Source organism: Hyaena hyaena, unplaced genomic scaffold (assembly GCF_003009895.1).
Source record: "Hyaena hyaena isolate Hyena2069 unplaced genomic scaffold, ASM300989v1 scaffold_11, whole genome shotgun sequence".
Classification (NCBI taxonomy): Eukaryota; Metazoa; Chordata; class Mammalia; order Carnivora; family Hyaenidae; genus Hyaena; species Hyaena hyaena.
The window spans coordinates 4,356,664-4,377,091 of NW_024080643.1; the positions used below are offsets into that span (position 1 = coordinate 4,356,664).

At 46.4% G+C, this 20,428-nt stretch overlaps 1 protein-coding gene and 1 non-coding gene across 6 annotated transcripts in view; both read right to left on the reverse strand.

Annotated features, from left to right (window-relative positions):
* Positions 1-20,428, reverse strand: part of LOC120247599 (phospholipid-transporting ATPase IB) — a 583,538-nt gene that overhangs the window by 241,999 nt on the left and 321,111 nt on the right. The gene's annotated exons all lie outside the window — the stretch shown is intronic.
* On the reverse strand, positions 2,037-2,140 carry LOC120247736. The gene has a single exon (XR_005532397.1). It is a non-coding gene; the product is annotated as a U6 spliceosomal RNA (small nuclear RNA).

The window sequence follows — 20,428 nt, forward strand, 5'->3', positions numbered from 1 at the left end:
ATAATTAGGCTAGCAGTTCCCTGGTCTTAGAGATTTCTTTTACTCATCTTTAAAACCCGTAGCACCAAATGCAATAGGTAACAAATGTCTGTTGAATCACCCACTTCTAAATGATTGTTTTGGGCTTCAAACACAGCTCTCCTTGTCCTTATTCTTCATCTTAATTATTTCCATTTCCTAGTCAAGGACACACTGACCGGACTAGATGAATAACGATCATCTTTCAGTTTTGATTAAAGAAAAAGAAAGATTGAGGTATCTGTTCATTACCAACACCTGTTCAGAAAAGCCCAGATCTCAACCTTCAAGTCCACCTGGTAGCTACACTTTTCGGAGTACATTAAAACACCAACAACTGCAATTCTCAGGTTACCACTTCCTATAAGCAACAGCCACCAGCTAAAAATCCAGTTTGCCCTTTATGTGGTTTGAGAGGCGGGGTCAGTGCCACCCACATCTGCCCGGTGGCCACATCTGCACCTTGGCAGCAGGAGACAGGTGGGCAAGATCAACACTCCTGTCGGGACAGAGAGCCTGACGCTGAGCTTGGCAAGGAAATCAGAACCAGAGCTAGCCTCACGCCTGTCCGCTTGGACCAGGCTACAGCCTGGGGGGGGGGGGGGGGGGGGGGGGCGGTGGGGGAGGAGTGGAGAAGGAAGAAGATTCCAGCCAGGAAACTGAGGGGTCAAGGGGATGTACCAGGAGCACATTCAGCAAGGGCTCCCGGCTTTATGCAGAAGACTTTTACTTCTCACCCTATACAAATCTAAATTTTTTTAAATGTTTTATTTATTTCTGAGAGAGAGAGAGAGAGACAGTGTGAGTAGGGGAGGTTCAGAGAGAAGGAGATACAGAACATGAAGCAGGCTCCAGGCTCTGAGCTGTCAGCACAGAGCCCGACACGGGCTTGAACCCACGAACCGCGAGATCATGACCTGAGCCGAAGTCAGACGCTTAACTGACTGAGCCACCCAGGCGCCCCTTACCCTATAAAAATCTAGAAGCATGAAAGAGACAGCAAGAAATGCTCAAATCTTGCAGTTATACCCACCTCGCAGCTGAAAACGGGAGTCATCAGCCAAACGGAGCCTCAGATAAGGAGGTTTAATAGGAGAGGCTACGCAGTGTCATAGCAAATTTATAGCAAGTACCCCCTCCTTTCATTTCTCACCCCCAAATACATAATAGCTCATTAAAGTGAACTGGTATATACTATATATAGAATCTGAAGCAGTGATGTCTTTGGGGTCAACATTTTCAAGCAATGTAACAAAATGACCTATCACCGACTTAGAGTGAGCCAGTTTCCAAGGCAAAATGACAAATGAGTGCCAGGCCTTCCTTTGGGCTCCAGCGCGATTAAGGTGATAAAATCATGCACTGGGCCCAGTGAAGCTGGGGTGTGTGTGTGTGTGTGTGTGTGTGTGTGTGTGTGTGTGTTTTAAGAGACAGAGAGCACAAGCAGAGAGGGGACGGGGTGGCAGAGACACAGAGAGACAGATAATATCTTAAGCACAGAGCCCGAAGCAGGGCTCCATCCCAACACCCCGGGATCATGACTTGAGCCAAAATCAAGAGTTGGTTCCTCAACTGACTGAGGCACCCAGGCGCCTTTTTCAAATTCCTACGGCCCACACTCGGTGGCCCACGGCTCAGCACCAGATTCCATGACCTGAGGTCCAAGGTGATAATTACTTACATGTGGGGAAAATTACATCCTTCTTCCCACAGCCCCCACCCTGCATCTGCTGGGGGTCAGTTCTAGCCCAGGTTTTCAGAGCGCTCATGGCTCACCCTGCGGAGAGCAGAGGACGAGACTCAGGTGATGGCCCCGAGTGAGCACACGAACAAGAAGGAATGAGGGGTGGGGGGAGGCTTCGAGTGAGAGGACCCCACCAACAGGGGCATAAATGGGATCCTTGCCTCTGCTCATCCAGGCAGGAACCTCCCTGGTTCGGGTCTTGCTCCCCTGTGACCAACAATGAGCGTTTCTAGGAGTTCCCGCGCCCTAAGACTTAGACTGCTCTGTTTCTCCTAAACGGAATGCCTCACAGATCCGCGTGGCATCCTTGTGCGGGACCATGGTAAGCTTCTCTGTAGTTTTCCAACTTTACAGTACGTGCCCTGCCAAAGCCAGCACTACAACCTACACTTTCAAGTTGAAAGCAAAAGTAATATTTTATTATTATTTTATTTATAGTGAGAATAATAAATGAGCAGCAGCAAAGTGCTGATCGGACACACAGGACTTCGTCACCCGTAACCGAGCTAATTTAATCCTCACTGTGACTCTGACGAGTCAGTAGCGTCACCCTGACCAGCTGGAGGGTGAGAAAACGAGGCTCAGCGGGGCTGGCACTGCAGGCTCACGGTCACAGAACCTGACGTGTGGCCAGGACCTACTTGGAAGGGTCACGCCATCCCGCTGAGCAATCGGGCCGGGTGGGCCAGGGGATCACGTACTCCCGGCACTGTGAGGGCCCCACGAAGTTACCCCATCCCGATTCTCGGTCCCCTGCTTTCCATGTGAGGGCGTCACCAGTGCCACATGCCTCACAGAGAAGTCACAAAGACCAAGAAGTGCTGTCGGTGGGTAAGCATCCTGAAAGGCGGGGAAAACCCCGTATCTTAGTGTCTACCTGATTCCTGGACTAAGTGCTCAGCACCCTCAACACCTCTCCATTGAGGACACCACCCAGGCTCCACGCTAATCCTAGCTGGGAAGGTCCTCCCCTAAGTCCCTGGCTTCGGGGTCTCCCAGCATTTCAGGATCGGGGCTGGGGGGAGGGGGGTGTGGAGAAAATAGCAGGGAAGAAAAATTTTGGCCAATGTGTCCGTATTTGAATTTATCACCCCCCACCCCCCGCCACCTTAAGGTCCTGTATCTTGTTTTCGTGTATAATTTTACCTAATTTCTTTGTATGCTGACCCCTTAAATTGCATAATAATTCGCTCTAACATCCATACATACTGGATATGAATATAGGCAAACACAAATAAGATTGGGAACTCATGCAGAGTAAAGACTGTGTGGTCCATACGTCTGACAACGTGTATGTCGCACAATGTCCACTGCTAAGTCTGCCTCCACCGCCACAGCGCAGAAATGACGGAAGCGGCTCTGCTGGATATGATGAGGGAAACGGAGCCCACGGAGGACGGGAGCAGGCAGCCGGTGGCTTACTACACCTTAACGGTCATTAGGAAACAGCCACTCTCTCGTTCTTCCAGACGCTATGTTAACTAAGGAAACAGACTCTTCCTGAACTCTGAGGGGCTAAGTTCTGACACAGGTGGTGTTTCTCTTTCTCTGTGCACACCCACCCACCCACCCAGCACAGCGGGATTGGAGACCCTTCACACCGTCAGGCAGACGCTTCGTTCTAGGACATTATCACATGCCTCTCGTGGAGCCACGCCTGTTCCCGTGACAACATGTCACCAAAACAGACACCAGGAGCCGTCACTATGGATGTGGTGGGACCCCCTCTCTCGGCCGAGGGGAACTTTCCCTCTGCGACCCACCCCCGTGAAGGCCAGCACCACACTCGTTGTTTTGCAATGAGCCCCAACATTTGTCAACTTTCTTCCTACATTCTGGAACTTTCTATCAGCTGGTAACGAAGGCTCATAGCTGGCACTCGGAAAGCCCCTGTGGACACTCTTACTCCACCAGAATGAGTCTCCAGATTTACAGCTTTGTATTGCCCTACAAGGCAGAGCACTGGATTCATTAAAGGGAACGGGAAGCGAGTAACCACACAGCCAGAGTGTCTGGCCAACCTTCATATGAATCAGCACCGAGCAGGGCGGCTGAATAAGCTAAAAGTGCTCCTCTACCTGGGGAGGGGTTGAGCCAAAGGCGCTGCGGGACCACACCCCGCAGTGTTGACACTCAGTTTGCAAGTCCCAGTGTGCATCAGGCAGGTATGTGCGTGACGCCACTGCCCGGATTCACCTGCTTTGTGGCCGACAGAGCATTCCGACACACACTGCGGCCAGTGCCCGGTGCTCCAGCAAGAGCACTGAGCCCTAGTGACGCAGCACTCCGGCCGGGAGCACGTGAGGGGACACTGCCAGAGAGGCCAACGACACAGGGGAGGGCGGTGAGCCAGTAAAAACGGAATCACAGATATCTTTCTCTGAGTTAGTTCTGAGAGAGCCGGGGGGGGGGGGGGCACAAAAGAGCCGTTCAGGAGAAGGGAACAGCTGGAACAGAGTTGGTCAAAGCCTGAATGCACACAAGTCGATGTGTAGGTAAATAAGCACCCTGATATACCAGCACGTGCACGTATGTAACTACGTACAACTTCTCAACAGGCAACTCAACTGCAAGAACTGATGCTAAGAAAGGAAACAGATCAGTAGACAAGGCGACAGGCCTCGATGGCCCCGAGAGCACCATCTCTCGGTCCCATGCCGTTCAGAATGCTGTAGGATCTATTGGGCTCTGTGCTGGCAGCTCTGAGCCTGGCGCCTGCTTCGGATTCTGTGTCTCCCTCTCTCTCTGCCCATCCCCAGCTCATGCTCTGTCTTCTTCTGTCTCTCAAAAAATGAATAAATGTTTAAAAAAAAAAAAAACTTTTAAAAAGAGAATGCTAAGGATCTAAAATGTGTCCACACAGAACACGGGCAGACGTCATCTGCTGTGTACTACTGAATGACGGCAGCAAGCTGAGAGATCCCACGTACACAGATATCCACTTTGGGACATGCACGTGTACATGCAGAGATAGAAGTGCAGGAGGAAGGAAGTTAGAAAGTGGTCGTCTCTGACAAGAATGATTTAGATGAATTATTCCTTCATTTTTGTTCTCTCTGGTTCACATCAGAAACATGCACTACTATTCTGATGAAAAAGCAAGTAAGTTCTCAAACGCAAAAGCTGGTTAAGGACCCCTGGAGACTTCCTCAGTTGAACTCCTCTCTGAAAGCTTTTGTGACCACCTTTGCCTTTGACTGTAGCCATTAGAATGATATTACACTACATGAAGGCTATAGACTCATATAGATGCGTCTCAACTTTCCAAATACCAAAGCATATGGAAAAAGTCCTAAAAAAGAAGAGGCTGATGTTTCTTTGCACCGTGCCTCCAGCCCCCTCGTTTACGGGCACCCCCTCAGCCTCATTAAACATCTGTTGACAAGGCAGAATTCAAAATAAGCAAGGGTGTGGGATTAACTCAACTACCTTCATATAGAACTAGAGAAGGTTGTAGGAGAATCAGGAACCCCTCTCCCCCTGAATAAATCACATTTACACAGCGGGGTAAATTTCACCAGGAAAGCATGGACTTTGTGCCCCGGGGAGAGCAGTGCTGGCTGTGAGCTCACCGGTACCCCCACAGGCAGCACAGCCGAGGCCTGCTTCCGTTTTCCAGAACACTGTGGTATAGTCCAAAACCACACTTCCAACTTTAGACCCCGGACAAACAGAACAACAAATTCTCGGTTTTCAAACACAGGTCTGTTGCAGCTACATTACTTTATCAAACTACCAATGTAACCCCCAAAAGGACCTCTGTTTTTCCAGAGCAACGCTTTCAAGATAGAAATTTTCTACACACAGGCAGGAGCTCTTTATGCGCAAATCATGATTTTTAAAGTAAACTTAGATGTCACCGATCAGAAATGAAGGAGACAATATTACTGTTATGTTCAGCAATTCTTCTCCTCGATAATGACCAGAGCCTCCTCTTTTAATTTTCTTTTCATTTTTAAAGAAAATCTGAAGAAACACCATGGGTTTGTGCCGCCCCCCCCCCTCCTGTCTACACCGCAGCCTTGCTTTGCTCATAAGGCCAATCTTTTTACTGCACTTTCTTGAATTCCTCAGGGTCCCCCCTCCAGGAACAAGCCTAAGCTTAGTAGATCAGCTTTCCAGAGCACACTTTGGGAGGTGATGAGGAGACATCCATCAATTTGCCGGGGGCGATGGTTTCGTGGGTACTTGTGTTTGTCCAAAGTCATCAAACTGCACGCAGTAAGTACCTGCTGTTTTTGTATACCTGGTGTACCTCAGCAAAACTGCTAAAAACAGGTAGCAGTAATGGACTCTGAGAGGAGTAATTGTCTGTTTTCCTGTGTATGCCTAGTGTTTTTTGGGGGTTTTTTGAGTCTCTTCCATATTTGGGCTGCAAATTAATATTTCAAACACACAATTTGCCCTTTATTTCTCTGAACCACTATATTAAATTACAATAAATTTCTTAAAAAAAAAAGTTTCCTGGTCACCATGTGCCTAACGGAGCTCCTTTCTTGACACTGCCTCCCGGACAACGCCCACGCCCCCTCCCCACCCCACTTTTCCTCCTGACAAATCTGCTCCTCCAACTCCCCTCTCCCCTACCTTCCACTCCATTTTGAAGACCAGCCTCAACATCACCTCCTCCTTGGGGGAGGCCCCACCCTACCGACCTACCCGAGAGCCCCCCAGGACATCCCTCAATCAGCACACACACCTCATCACCCTGAAACGACCCCTTCCTGTGTCTTTCTCAAGGGACTAATTCCTGGAAAGCAAAGACTATTTTCTTTTGTATCTTGGTACCTAGTACAGTGCTTAGAGCAAACAGCGCCAATGATAGTAAGAGTGTCAACCTCTCTCTCATGAAAGCATGAAGCCCAACTCAATTTTAATAAGAACTGGGGGTGGGGAGGGAGGGAAGGAGAACCCTACGCAGGCTCCACACTGAGCATGGGATCCCAGCCCTGGGATCACGACCTGAGCCAAAATCAAGAGTCGGATGCTCAGCAACTGAGCCACCACGTGCCCGAAGAGCTGCTCTGTACTTTGACCTCAACCTTGGTCGGTATTATCATTCCATTGCCCTCTAAGGACCAATGCTGGTGATGACACACATGTTAGATTTCAAACTCCACAGAGATGCTGGCACAGGACGAAACTGGGTCCCCTCATTCGTACTGCCTATGGTACGAACGCACGGGGGTGACGGTAGAGGTGGCTCTTCGCAAACACTAAGAACGTTTAAATAAGAGGAGGAGGGAAAAAAAATACATCTTGAGAAGCCACAACCCAAACCAGAATGGCTGCTAATACAAACAGGCCTCTTCCCAAATGTAAGCGGGTCACAAGGAACGGCTCACCTCAAAGCGGCCGCAACGATACTGTTTACTCTCCATTTGGGGCTTAAAAGCATTTTCGTTGATGAACAGGCCCTGAAGCAGAAACATCTAAACCCATGCTGATGGCCAGCAGAGCAGTAACTTCTTTTGATTAAGTTACCAGTACTGAAAGCACAAGAAAGAGATCAAACCGCGTTCTGTGCTAAACAATTAAACACGCAGCCAGTGCCCCCAGGATGGCGTATCTCAGGATGAAAGCTGGATGGGGTCGAGTGAAAAAGCAACAAATATCTTACATTGATTAATGCTTATAGGATTTTTTCCCCTTAAATGTCATAACATTTCATTCAGTGGTCCAACCGAAGAGTTTATATAACATTTAAAACAGAAAAAAAGTTCCAAAAGCTTAAGAAAATTCAGACGTGTAGGAAGGAGAAAAATCAGGTCAGTTCTTAAGAATCTTGGAAACACGGAGGCAGAGCTCCGACCGTGTCTGCTGAAAACTCCCCCACATGAAACAACATGGGGGGAAATCTTATCACCTCTTTTCATCAAAAAAACATTTCTCTACTAAGAGTGGGATTTTCCTAATTTATATTATTTCGTCCACTCACAAAGTTCAATGATACTATCTATATAGACAGTCACGAAAACAGAGCCAAAATCTAGTGCAAATGTATTGCTACCTAGTTTTTTTCTTCGAGAGGTGGAGGGCCGAGAGAAACGGAAAGAGAATCCCACGGAGGCTCCGCACTGTCAGCACAGAGCCCATCTCAGGGGCTTGAACTTGAGAACCATGAGAACCTGAGCCAAAATCAAGAGTCAGACGCTTCATCGCTTAACCAGTGAAGCCACCCAGGCGTCCCTCTACTTAATTTTCTTAAATTGGAATTTAAACCAAACTGACTCTCAAGTCAGAATGAACTACAAACATGTTAGTAGTTAACTCTCAGACTTTCTGAATTACTAGCTGAATCAATTTTTTAAAATCCAATGAATCTCTTTACAATAAATAAAACCAATTTTTATACTTGTAGGAAAACATCTGAACCAAGCCAGCTAAAATGTCAGCTTGCTGAAAAGTCACAACTTTATTATTCTGTATGCCCAAGGAACACTTCTTGAGTAATTCAATATTATCTTAGTGAGTTTATTGGTGTCTTTTGGAGCTACTCTCTTTCCTAATCTGTGAAATGAGGATGATGACGCATGCCTTCCAGGATTTTACGATTAAATGGCGTAGGGTATACAAAGCTTCAATCTTTAAATTCTACCCTATTACTTTCCTTTTCATACACTCAACACCAGTCCATTCTGGAGTATTTGCAGAGCATACCCTGTGCTTAGAACGCACCCCTGTGTGGTTTATTCCGCCTGCATGTTTGGGGCTCACCTCCCCTGTTTTCCCACGGATCTCAGCATCTCATCAGGGCTCCTTCATAAGCAAACTTAAGGGTAAGTGGAAGACATGATACCCTTTACTACTTCTGCCAAAAAACTAAAATGGAATCACTTCATGGGTTTTTTTTTAATTTTTTTAATGTTTTATTTATTTCTGAGAGAGAGGGAGGGAGGGAGGGAAAGAGACAGCATGAGCAGGGGAGGGTCAGAGAGAGAGAGAGAGACTCAGAATCCGAAGCAGGCTCCAGGCTCTGAGCTAGCTGTCAGCACAGAGCCCGACACAGGGCTCGAACCCACAAACTGCGAGACCATGAACTTAACCAAAGTCGGGCGCTTAACTGACGGAGCCACCCAGGTGCCCCAGAATCACTTCATGTTTTTAAACTCTTACGTGGAAACGCCGCAAAAATTTGGAAATACACACCTGAGAGTGAAGATATATGGACCCAAAGAGCACAGCCACATAGGCATGTTTTCCCCCTCACAGACTCTGGCTCCAATGGGCTCTGATCCCTTATTACTACTAATGGACAGAATAAACGGGTTGTAGACGAGGCAAACAGACATTTCTACTGATCCCCATTTCCGATCTCCTATATGTATACAGAAAGACAAAAACCGCTATTTTATGTCTTCTCAAGGAGGGTAACATCCTCCCTTGTTTAAAAAAACAAAAAACAAAAAACTTGAGCAACATCTGGGTGAGATCAGGAAACGCAAGGAAGGGTCTCATGTTACAAGGGAAGCAGAGGACCCTAGCACTGAATAATCACGACCCTCAGTGGGCTCCGGGACTCCCCTGGCTAGAACGAAACGCATCCTAGCTAAGAAACTCTGGTCGCAGGGGTATTTTGAAAGCAGAGGAAGAAAATTTGGAGAGATGACGCCATAATGTTAAAGTTTAGAATTAAGAAATACATATGGATTATTCCACAGTGATTTCGACTCTGGTTGTAAAAAAATAAATACATAAAAGCCTTTCACTCTGATCTGTTTATATAGCTCAGTCTTAAATGTTCTTCTTTCTAAATAAATACTGTTCAGCTGGAATGGGTCAGGTATTTGGCTATTGAGGAAATGTTTCACTGCTATTGTTACTGAGATATAGGTAACACCTGTCTACGAATGAGGCTTTCCTTTCGGTACATGATCATCAGCCCGCCGACAAATGACAGGGAACATTCTAGACTCAACCTGGGTCAGTTTTCTTTCCTAACTAATGAAAGTCATTTCACAAATATTTGAGCACTTATAGTATACAAAGTGATATCTTTATTTAAAAAAAAAAAAAGACATCATTACATGTTAAAAAAGGGACCATAAAAAGTCCAAGCTGAAATTCAAAAATTTTTTTACCGTTTATTTTTAAAAGAGAAAGGCAGCGAGCAGGGGAGGGGCAGAGAGAGAGGGAGACACAGAATCTGAAGCCGGCTCCAGGCTCTGAGCTGTCAGCACAGAGCCGGACGTGGGGCTCGAACTCACAGACCGAGAGATCGTGCCCTGAGCTGAAGTTGGACGCCTACCCAGCTGGGCCACCCCGGTGCCCCTGAAATTCAGATTCTTTTAACAGCTTCATTGCTTTATTTTCCCTTCTCATTTCCCAAGTTAAATAACCAAGGAGGATGCCCAGGCCCTGTCATCCATTCTGCATTGAGTTTATGTCCATATGCAAATTCCTGAATGCTCTGACCAAGTCCTCCTTGTTGCCGCTGCAGCTTTTGTTTTTAGGTTTTTAGTCTTGAGTGGGCTTTACCCTTAGCTCACTGAGAATGACACAGACAATGTCACGGAGCATGCCAAGTGCAGCTAGAAATGTGAGGAATACGAATTACATTATCTGGATTTTAGTGCCTTTTCTGAAGAATATATGCGATGGGGGACCCTCTTGGGGACTGAATGGCATTTTTACAAAGGTTCACAGCCAGAGAATGAGAGTTACCCCCTAAGGTATCCACAGTGCGGTGAAAACAATATAGAGCATAAACGTTCTAGGATTTAGTCACCCCTATGCTTAGCATTCTGGCAAACCCAGAGAAATGTATCTTTACACTATTTCTCTTTTACTAGAATACCTTTTGTGTGTCACACACACACACACACACAATAACCCTACAAAACTGAACTAAAGGATAAAACTCGGGTGTGTGTTTGTTTGCTTAAAAACAATCTTATTTTTAAAAAGCATAAGCAATAAAGCTCTACTAGCATTAGAAATTAATCCTGGCACTTACTTCATTCATGCAATATTTACTTCACTCCTTAAATATTACCCCATTACCCTATCTTTATATCCGCTAGATCTTGGCTGAATTCACATTTACCTCTATAGGCAAGCACCCCAGTCACCAGGGAAATTCCACACTCAGTCACAGAGCAGAGAGAGAGTTCAGAACACAGATGGATTTAGACCAAGCAAATGAGGGATCCTAAGTCCTCATAAGATAGTCCTGAAAATGATGCCAAATCAAATGTAAGCATCTTATGTCCGGTTTTTAGAACCAAAACAGCATATAAATAAAGACAAGTTAATTGTACAATTTAAGTTCTAGGCTGGTTTCCTTCTCACCAAGCATGACGCTTCCCACGGACACCCATCAGCCTGCAGTATAACGCACATGGCTGGTCATTTGTCTCAGGAAAACAAGGGGGGAGGAGAACTACGTACCATCAGCCCTCCCGCCTTATCCCTACAATTCCAAAGCCGAATCCCAACAGGTGGGATCCCGGCTCCAGTGCTCTCCGACGTATCTGTACTCCTCTCAATCATATAACACAACCATAAAATCACTGTCCTTTTCTCCAGAGGTGTTAGTTTCCCTTTCCCCCAGCTTTACTGAGATGTAATTGACATGCAACGTTGTCTAAATTTAAGGCACACCACGTGTTGATCTGGTACACTGATAGCTTGCCAAGCAATTACCACCATCGCCTTACCTAACACCTGCATCATATTTTATAATTGCCATCTCTTTTTCAGGGAGAGAACATTTAAGATCTATTCCCTTAGCAATTTCAAGTATACAACACAGCGCTGTTAACTTTAATGGCCATGAACTGCCATCTCCGCTGTGCCTGCTCCCCGGCCACTGATCATCACCATTCTGGTCTCTGTTTCTAGGAGTTCGGCATTCTTGAATTCCACATCTCAGTGCTGTCATACACTATTCTCTTTCTCTTACTTAACAATTTCCCTTTGTATTGTCTGCAGGGAAACGGCACCAGAGTCTTAGAAACGTATCCAATGTCCTTTCCTCTGAAAACGCAACCTGTGTCCAATTGGCAAAGATAAGAAAACTCAGGTATTTCCCTCTGGATGGACACACTTTTAATCTCCCTGCATGCCTTGTAATGAGCTTGTTATTACAAACACAGTCTGAGGCATGCAGGTTACTCTCACCACAGTGGCTTTTGAGATTTCTAACCAAGGTCACATAATAAAGACACAGCTGAGTTGGGATCAATAAGGCCATCTTAATTCTCACTAATTATCAGCCTGCTGTTATCTTCCAATTGTTAATATCAGTGATGAAACTGAAATGATCTTATCATCTCAAAATAGGCAAGCGAGTGCATAAAAATGAAATCTGCCCTTCCTCCATGTGAGTCCCTTCGAAAGGGCTAAGGAAAGTGCATTCTAAATGAAATGTCTGGAAACACGTGTGTACGTGCAGCATGCATTTGACATTGGCATCTCTGACCCCACAAACCTGCATATCTGGCTGACACACACATGCAGGGGAGCCAGGAAAGGGCTAGCAGGAGGGTGAATGCCAAGGATCACCGTTTATTTTACTAGGGACAAAAACAGAGGCGGAGGAAGAAAATGTTCTAACTACAGCTTCAGGGCTAAATAAAACCTACTGCCTTCATAGCGGTGTTTAAGCCGAGGAACCGGAAAGAATTGGGCAACTGCTCCAGAAAATTCATCCTTGGGGGGAATGGACTGTGGTCTCTTCCCTCTTCCAAGATCAAGGCACATATTGGAGGATGTTGGTTTATAAAAATTACTAAACCAGATCCACAACAGAAAATAATAAATGACTTTAAAAGTTTCTACTATGAGAAAAGGCAGCATATGCTTTTTCTTTCGTAAGTAATAGGTGTAGTCACAGGCTTAGCTTACATCCTACGACGTTTCAAAACCTGCAGCATGCTTTCCCAAGACATTCCGTCAACGAATAAATCAACTGTTAACTGATGGTATACATGTTCCTTGGAGGACCTTCACCTCATTCATCAATACAGGTTTTCATAACTAATTAGCACTCTTGCTAAGGTTCAGAAAATCTCGGCAACAGGTGAAGTGGATGAAATTGATCAACTTGCTGGAAGCTCCAGAAGAAACCACAGCAGGACGCTCAGCGGTGCCGCTCGACACTTCGGGACACATTTGCCTGACGTGTCTTTAAGCCCTTCCAGTCCCTCATCGGCCAGAACCTGACGCAACCTCCAGCGTCAGCCACGAAAGCTGTGACTGGTAAATTCCGTATGTCGAAGCAAAGCTGCGTCCTCAGATCCTGTGGCCGCCCTCAGCGGGGGCAGGTCCTGTCCCCTCGGCCGCGTCCTCAAGCTTACTCTGAGCTCCCTTTCCCGGGCCCGGCCCTGCCACTGCCCTGCTGGCCTCCTACAAGAAGTTCTCCTTCGTGACACCGTGCCCTTTCGTATTCACCTCCTAGGGCGGCCGCCACAGAGTGGCATAAACTGGACGGCTCCAACGAGAGAACTTTCTGGTCTCACAGTCCTGGATCAAGGAGCTGGCAGCTTCCTTCTGAGGACTGGGAGGGAGAACTTGTTCCACGCCTGCCTGCCTGTCTCTCTCTCTCTCTCTCTTCTCTCTCAGTTCCTGGTGGTTTTAGTAGCATTCTTTGGGCTTCCTTGGCCTGCAGAAACAGGACCCCAATTTCTGCCTTCACCTTTACATGGTGCTCTTCCTATGTGCCTGTTTTCAAATCTCCCCTTTCTGTAAGGGGAGTCCTACTGGATGAGAGATACACACAACTCAACCCGTAACACCCCCACATCTTCCACCTTTTCAAAACTCCTCCACCTCCCAAACTGGAACCTAATGGCCCCAGGAAAGCCTGTGCTGTGACAAAGCCACCCTCACTCTCGTGTGCACTACACACTGCCCCACGTGTCACGTGCTTGACATTAGAAGGGCAGCAGGAGCTTCTCTTAAACTTCCAAGGGCCTTTTCCAAACCACTGGGTCTCCATCTTCTCTAAATATCCCTGGTTACAAGGTGCCAGTGCATATTCCTCAGAATAAATGGGCCAAACATTCAATACCAATAAGAAAAGAGGTGGGCGGGGTTCAAAAAAGTCAACACCTTGGTTTCTAATTAGCCCCTACCCTGTCATATAACTATCTGGTGATGAAACACAGGCGTGTCCCTAATTTGTTATCTGCTCTAAGTCACACATTCATTGCTGACATTAACAGTGTATTTTACATACATACCTCGTAGTCCGTTAAGGAGTGTGACTCTTATCTAGGAAAGGTTGCTGAGATTTCCATCAGTTATCATCTAGACCACCTGAAAGTCTACCACTAAGAATGCGGAGAAGGCAGGAATCTGCCCTCAGGTATGCGACTCGGCCTCAGGCCCCTCCAGAGCCTTCTCCAAGCTCGCCCAGCTAAGGAGGCAGACCCAGCCTCGGAACACAACTCTCCTGAGTCCTGGGTCCCACGCCCTTCCTGCACACGCACTGACACGGAGCCCTCAGTTCCTGAAAGCTGCATTTACTCAGATCAGTAATTAAACTTCCCTAAACTTTTAAATTTAGGAACAAAAATTTTGCTGGAGTGTATGTGTCATTTATCTCAGGGGCACCTCTATTCTGGGTCCTCTGCTCATTAACTGCTAATTACTACCAAAGGAGATTAGCAAGCCCAGTACATGGAGAAATGAAGCAACAATCTGATTTCAGGTTCGCACATCATCAGCATTCTCAGGATGTCAAATTTATGTCCTGTACTCATCCAAATTTCCATCATTTTCTAGAATTAGTTGATTTTTAAACTATCTCCTCAAAGGTCTTTCCTGCAAAACTAAAATATGAGAACTCATCTTTAAAAAATGTTTAATGTTTATCTTTATTTTGGAGAGCAAGCGAGCTCAGGGGAGGGACAGAGAGAGAGAAGGAGACAGAGAATCCGAAGAAGGCTCTGTGCTGTCAGTGCATGTGAGGTCATGATGCTCAACCAACTGAGCCACCCAGGCACCCAACAACTTATTTTATTTTTAAAAATAACTATTTTCTTCTATAGTTCTGAAACTTGTATGTTTTATAAACGTCTGATTCTTTAATGTTTTATTTATTTCTGGGTGGGGGGGGGCAGAGTGAGCAGGGGAGGGTCAGAGAGAGAGGGAGACACAGAATCTGAAATAGCTCCAGGCTCTGAGTTGTCAGCACAGAGCCCAACACGGGGCTCAAACCCATGAACTGTGAGATCATGACCTGAGCCGAAGTTGGATGCTTAACCGAATGAGCCACCCAGGCGCCCCTATAAGTATCTGATTTTTAAAACAGATCTACTGCAGCTCTATTTAAGAAAGGTAAATAAGCATGGTCTTATGAAAAGAAAGGAATGCTTAAAGACTGGCTTTCTTGTTTGAGATTCTCAAGGTTTTCAGCCTTCCAGGACAAAATCTAAAGGTCTACATGATAGAAGTACCTGACATTCTATATCCATCACTGACACAGCAAATTAGCTTGCAGACTAATCCAGCTGGACGAAGCATCCATTTGTACACTAGAAACTCCTACAAGCTGAGGATCTCTTTAGCTTCCACAAATCCACATACCTGAGACTATCTTCCCTGCCAACTCGGACTTGCTTGCTCAATCCCTCCTGTGGGTATTACAATGACCCCCGCTCCACCGAGCCCCAGCTGGGAAAGCCACCTATCTGCAACTTCTCTTGCCTCCTCCTTGCATCTTCAGCCTGATTTTACCTCCTAGATTTCCTGGAGGCCCATCTATTATTGATCAGCCCCCCCCCCCCCCCCCCGCCCATCGCAGTCCCAGTTCCGGCCTCCCTCACCTCGGCCGTCCCACCCCCACCCTCCCCGGGGTGTCTTGTCAGTTTCCACCCGTGACCGCCCGCGGGTCTCCCTAGCTCTTCGACAGTGGAGTTACGGAAACCAAAATAAACACTGCTCACTGTCCTTTCTGCCAAACAAACCGTCTCTTTATTGAGGATGAGCAACGTAGGTGGCCCCTAATGGCCCGTCCACTGCAGTGTACTTCGGGGTCCAGCGGATACTTCCGCATATTGTTATTCTTTGGCATTTCTTCTGTTCACTTGGATTCTGCATTTCACATTATTCTTCCCCAGTCGCATGAGTGTGCATTTTCCCAAGCTGTATCTCATTTTGTTATTTCCTGCCTATATTTTTAAGCTCCTAAAGGCATAATTATAATATTCCTGTTCTTCCAGGGTCCTGAAATCTCCTCTGATTTGGGATCTGCCAACTCCACTAGCATCAAGTTTACTTCTCCTTAAGTAAGACGGGAGACAGTACACAAATCCCAATACCATCAAGCTACAAGTGGTAAACTTGCCATTTATGTTATGTTTTATTTACTGTCTATGATTTTCCATCTGCGTGGCTCCTCTCCAAGACAAGCTGCACTTATTTTGCAGTGGAACAGGGTCAAAAAGTGCTGTAAAAAAAAAAAAAGACAAAGAAAAAGAAAAGGAAAACTTCCTTCTATGCTATACGAAGCTGTTCTCATCTCTCAGTTTACCGAGTTACAGTGTACCTGTTTCAATATGATTTGATGGAGGGAGAACAGAATTTCTCTTGCAAGTAAGAGCGTGAGGTTTACCCACCGATTTCAGGTGCCAATCCATCCTTCCGACCAGCACTCCCCAACCAGGTAAGAGAAGTGTACTTGCAATGGGCCCATTTACCAGCTCACTAATTTACACTATTTTTAGACCTTGAAAGTTTCACGTTTTCATGTTTCCTTTTTAAAAAGAAGGCCGGTGTTCACATACCCTGCGCTGAACAGCTGTAACAGATGCAGCTCTACCTTGCCACCTCATTAGGAGAAACAAACAACGATAAATCTTGTACTACATCCAGACAGTTGTCAGCTTGAAGTAAAAGCTGGCGGGGAGCCAAGTGGCATGCGCCCTTGATTCCAGTCTTTCTGCCTGTAGTTCTGACATATGAAAATTGAGAAACTGTTAGCAGAAGCCAGCCAGCTAAAAACAGATGTGTTTAGGGTACACAGACACGTTCGAGGGGCCCTCCAGGCCCGGGCCCCCTCCCTACCCTTCACACAAATCCCTTCCCCTTCCTCTTGGGTGTCTCCCCCACACCCACACACTTTGCCTCCCCACCTTCCTCCCATCACAGCACATTTTTATCATTTACTACTGGCTAAGTTCTCCTGCCCAGCCATGGCGGTAGACCTCAGAATGAAAATACAGGATATAACAAAATTCCACAGCCCTGTAACTGCAACCTTCCTAAAGGGTAAACCGTAGCAACTATCGGAAAAAGAGATGGGGTGGGAGAAGGCAGAGAAAGAAGTTCGGACAAGGTAACAGGGACACCACACCTGTGTTCCATATCTGCAGTCACTGTCCCTCTACCTGTGAGAAATCTCCGTGATACGGGAGTTTAAATCCCAGCCCATCACTTACTGGGGGTAAAGGGGTGGCATCTTGACTTTTCTCATGGATTGGAAATAATACTTCTGAAATCAGAGGGCTGATACACGGAGTAAATGAGGAGCTAGCACCCTGATGCTCTTGGTCCAGGGTAGGAGACAGTCTTCAGACTCGGCAAGTGGTATCATGTTGAAAAGAGCCTTGTGTGGTCTCTGCAAGTAAAAGTGCTAGTTTATAGGAGTCGGGTCTTCTGGAGGCCACTTCTAGAAGGGAGGCTCTACCTGCATACTGGGACACCAACAGGTGGCCCATTCTTCATGGTCCAACCAGAAAGGATTCTCTTAACTCGAGATTTTCCAAAATAACCAAGAGAATTCGCTAGGGCCTGGGGGGTTATAGTTTTTAAAAACTGCACACAGATGCAAGATGCAAATACGTGAGTTTGAGTTTTGGCTCAGGCTTGAGTAATCTACTTTACCTTTGTGAGAGTCTGTTTCCTCATATTTAAACTTGGGATTAAAGAAACAAAAACAAAACAACCCATGCCCTTACTTGCTCACCCTGTATTTACTCTTCAGAGTGCTTCTGCCGCTATCCTGCTGCAGAAAATTCCCTTCCACCAAAGGGACACCATGACGTCACTATCCTCACACTTAGGTTATGTCAGCCGACTCTGACGCACAGCCCCTCACACTGAAACCCCCTCCCTGCTTTGGCTGGCCGGTGATCTCATTTTCCGTCCTCAACCACGGCTGCTGGCCCTCATTCCCCAGGGCTCCGCGTCAGGCCTATCCACAGAGCATGCGCTCTGACCCAGTCCTCTGACCGACTACAGTCTCCATGTTGATAACTGTCTAGAGCAGGAGTCAGAAAACTACAGCCCATGGGTCAAATCCAGCCCACTGCCCACTCTTGGGAATAAGCTGTCCTGCAATGCAGCCACCTCCTTCTAGTTACGGATTATCCATGGCTGCTTCTGTGCAAAAACCGAATAGAGATGTACGGAGACGACGAAGCCGAGGATATTTACAATCCGGCTCTTCACAGATCACATTCGCCAGGCCTTAATGCAGGCTGTATCCTGGGTCACACCTGTATTTGTCATTCCAGCTAATCACACGGACCACGTGCCTCCACTTTACCTATTAGCACTTTGCCATCGCGACAGACTTGGAGCTAACGGAAACATGACCCATGTGGGGTTTATCTCGAAACGGGCCTTCTTTACCCACGCCCGTGAGTGACGGACCATCCTTCTCAAGCTCTCAAAATCCCTACCCTGGCCCCATCCACACGGCTGTCTAGCCTTCTCCTGGGCTTACCACCCATTCCCCTTGGAAGACTGGAAGCACTTCCTGTTTCCCTTGCCCTCTTGATTCACCTTCCTCTCATTCATCCTGCCCCTCCCGCCAGCCACTTGTCTAACTTAACAAGTTTCCAACTTTTATTTCTCAGTCAGTGTCCTGAGACGTAGCCCCTACTGCTTCACATACACCTAAAATTGTTCCTCCCTTCACATCTAATAACCTGGCTAGCCAGCAACCAGCAACCTAGGATTTCCAAGATGGAAGATCCAATACCCATCTTCTACTGGAGGCACGGGACCACATCACTCCATCAGTGCAATTATATTTTTGGTGTTCTGCTGGAACCCAGTTCAGCCATCGTTTCTCGGGTCACACTTGACCATCAGAGAGGACCGGATCACTTGTTCCTTTCTGCCACCATCACACCTTGATCTTACCTCTGTCAGAAAGCTTACCACAATGGCTCATGATGAATTGTGACGTTCTGTCCCCATCTACTGAACCACGAACTCTGCGGGTAAGAGCCGCTTTAAACAACCCTGGAGCTCCAATCTCTCACCCACTGGTAGTGGGTAGTAGGCACTCAGTAAATGCTTGCCAAGAACCTACATGCTTTGTGAACTGTAAGGTACTACATGAGTATCAGTCAGAAAAGAGATAAAGCTGTGTTACCTAACATCTTCTGTTCAGTTCACTGCCCACTTCTGACGCTATGGGCACAGACCTGAAATGGGGAAAAGGCCTTGGCTAAGGACTTCATCCAGTGTTACAGATATCCTTTCCAAGGGCTATCTTAGCAATGGGCCCGGGGCCTATTCCAGGCTAGACGCAGAGGCCTTTCCCAGCAGTATGAACCAGGAACAGAAATGGGGGGGAAGGGAATTAGGAAGGCAGGTAATGTTCTGTGCGTACAACGATTCACAACCAAAACTGAAGTTTATCGAATCTTCATTTTTGAACATACACCACATTCTGGGCGCTACGTTTGTGGTCTTTGTAGCAAGCCTGTCATGGTAAGAGAGGACGGAAAGAAGAAATTTAACATGAAGAGAACGTTAGAGGGTAACTTGATCTTATTTGCTCACTGGGAAAAGGCAATGTTACAAAAGAGGTAACCAGGTGCTCCCCATCTCCGATGGAGAGAAATCAAAAGGGAATGGGGTTAAGCTCTGCCATAAGGTATTGAAATTAGGTGGAAGGGATAGTTGGCTGACATCAAACGGTGTTAAACACTATTTGCGGTTTACAATTTTATTGTCAGGAGGTCCTTAAAACAGAGAGCATCTGGGCAGTTGTAGCTGAAGAAGGGTGATAGAACGGATAAATTCTCAAGCTACCTCTTTGGACCACAACTGATTGTTTTTGTTTTTTTTTAATGACTGATTTTTTTTTTTTTAAGTGGGCCCACATATAAAATAGATTGAGTGACTCAATACCCACAACTATTGTACACCAAACCCTTCGGGGGGAGAAAAAACTAGTAAAATCCAGTAAGTGAAGAGGGCTGCCAAGTATGAAGAACAGAACAAATAACTACTAAATTAGCAGGAATCAAAAGCTAAAGATTCTTCACGGAGAGAATATAAATGTGGTTTTCTAATCTCTGCTTGTCCTTTACGGCCCATTTAACTCTGTGGAAAATGCATGACGCAGAGTACACAGTGAATAGTAAAACGCATGCGCACACATATAGGTACGTGCAAACAAGTGGAAGAAAGTAGTTGTCTGAGAATGGTGACGCCATTAGTGATTTCTATTTCCTTCACTGTTTTTCAAGTTCAACAACATATATTACTTTTACAGGGGCACGGAGGGGGAAGTTACTCCCCTCCCCAAAATCTGCCTTGGTTTTTTGGGGGCAATATAATCCTTCATGCCATTCTTTATTATGCTATAAACTAACTTCTCTGTTAATCAAAACACCTGCTGTTAGTCAGATTATTTCCTTATTAGGCACCGAAGCCTTCCATGACACACATCTCCCACAAGGGCCTATGCTATTGTTC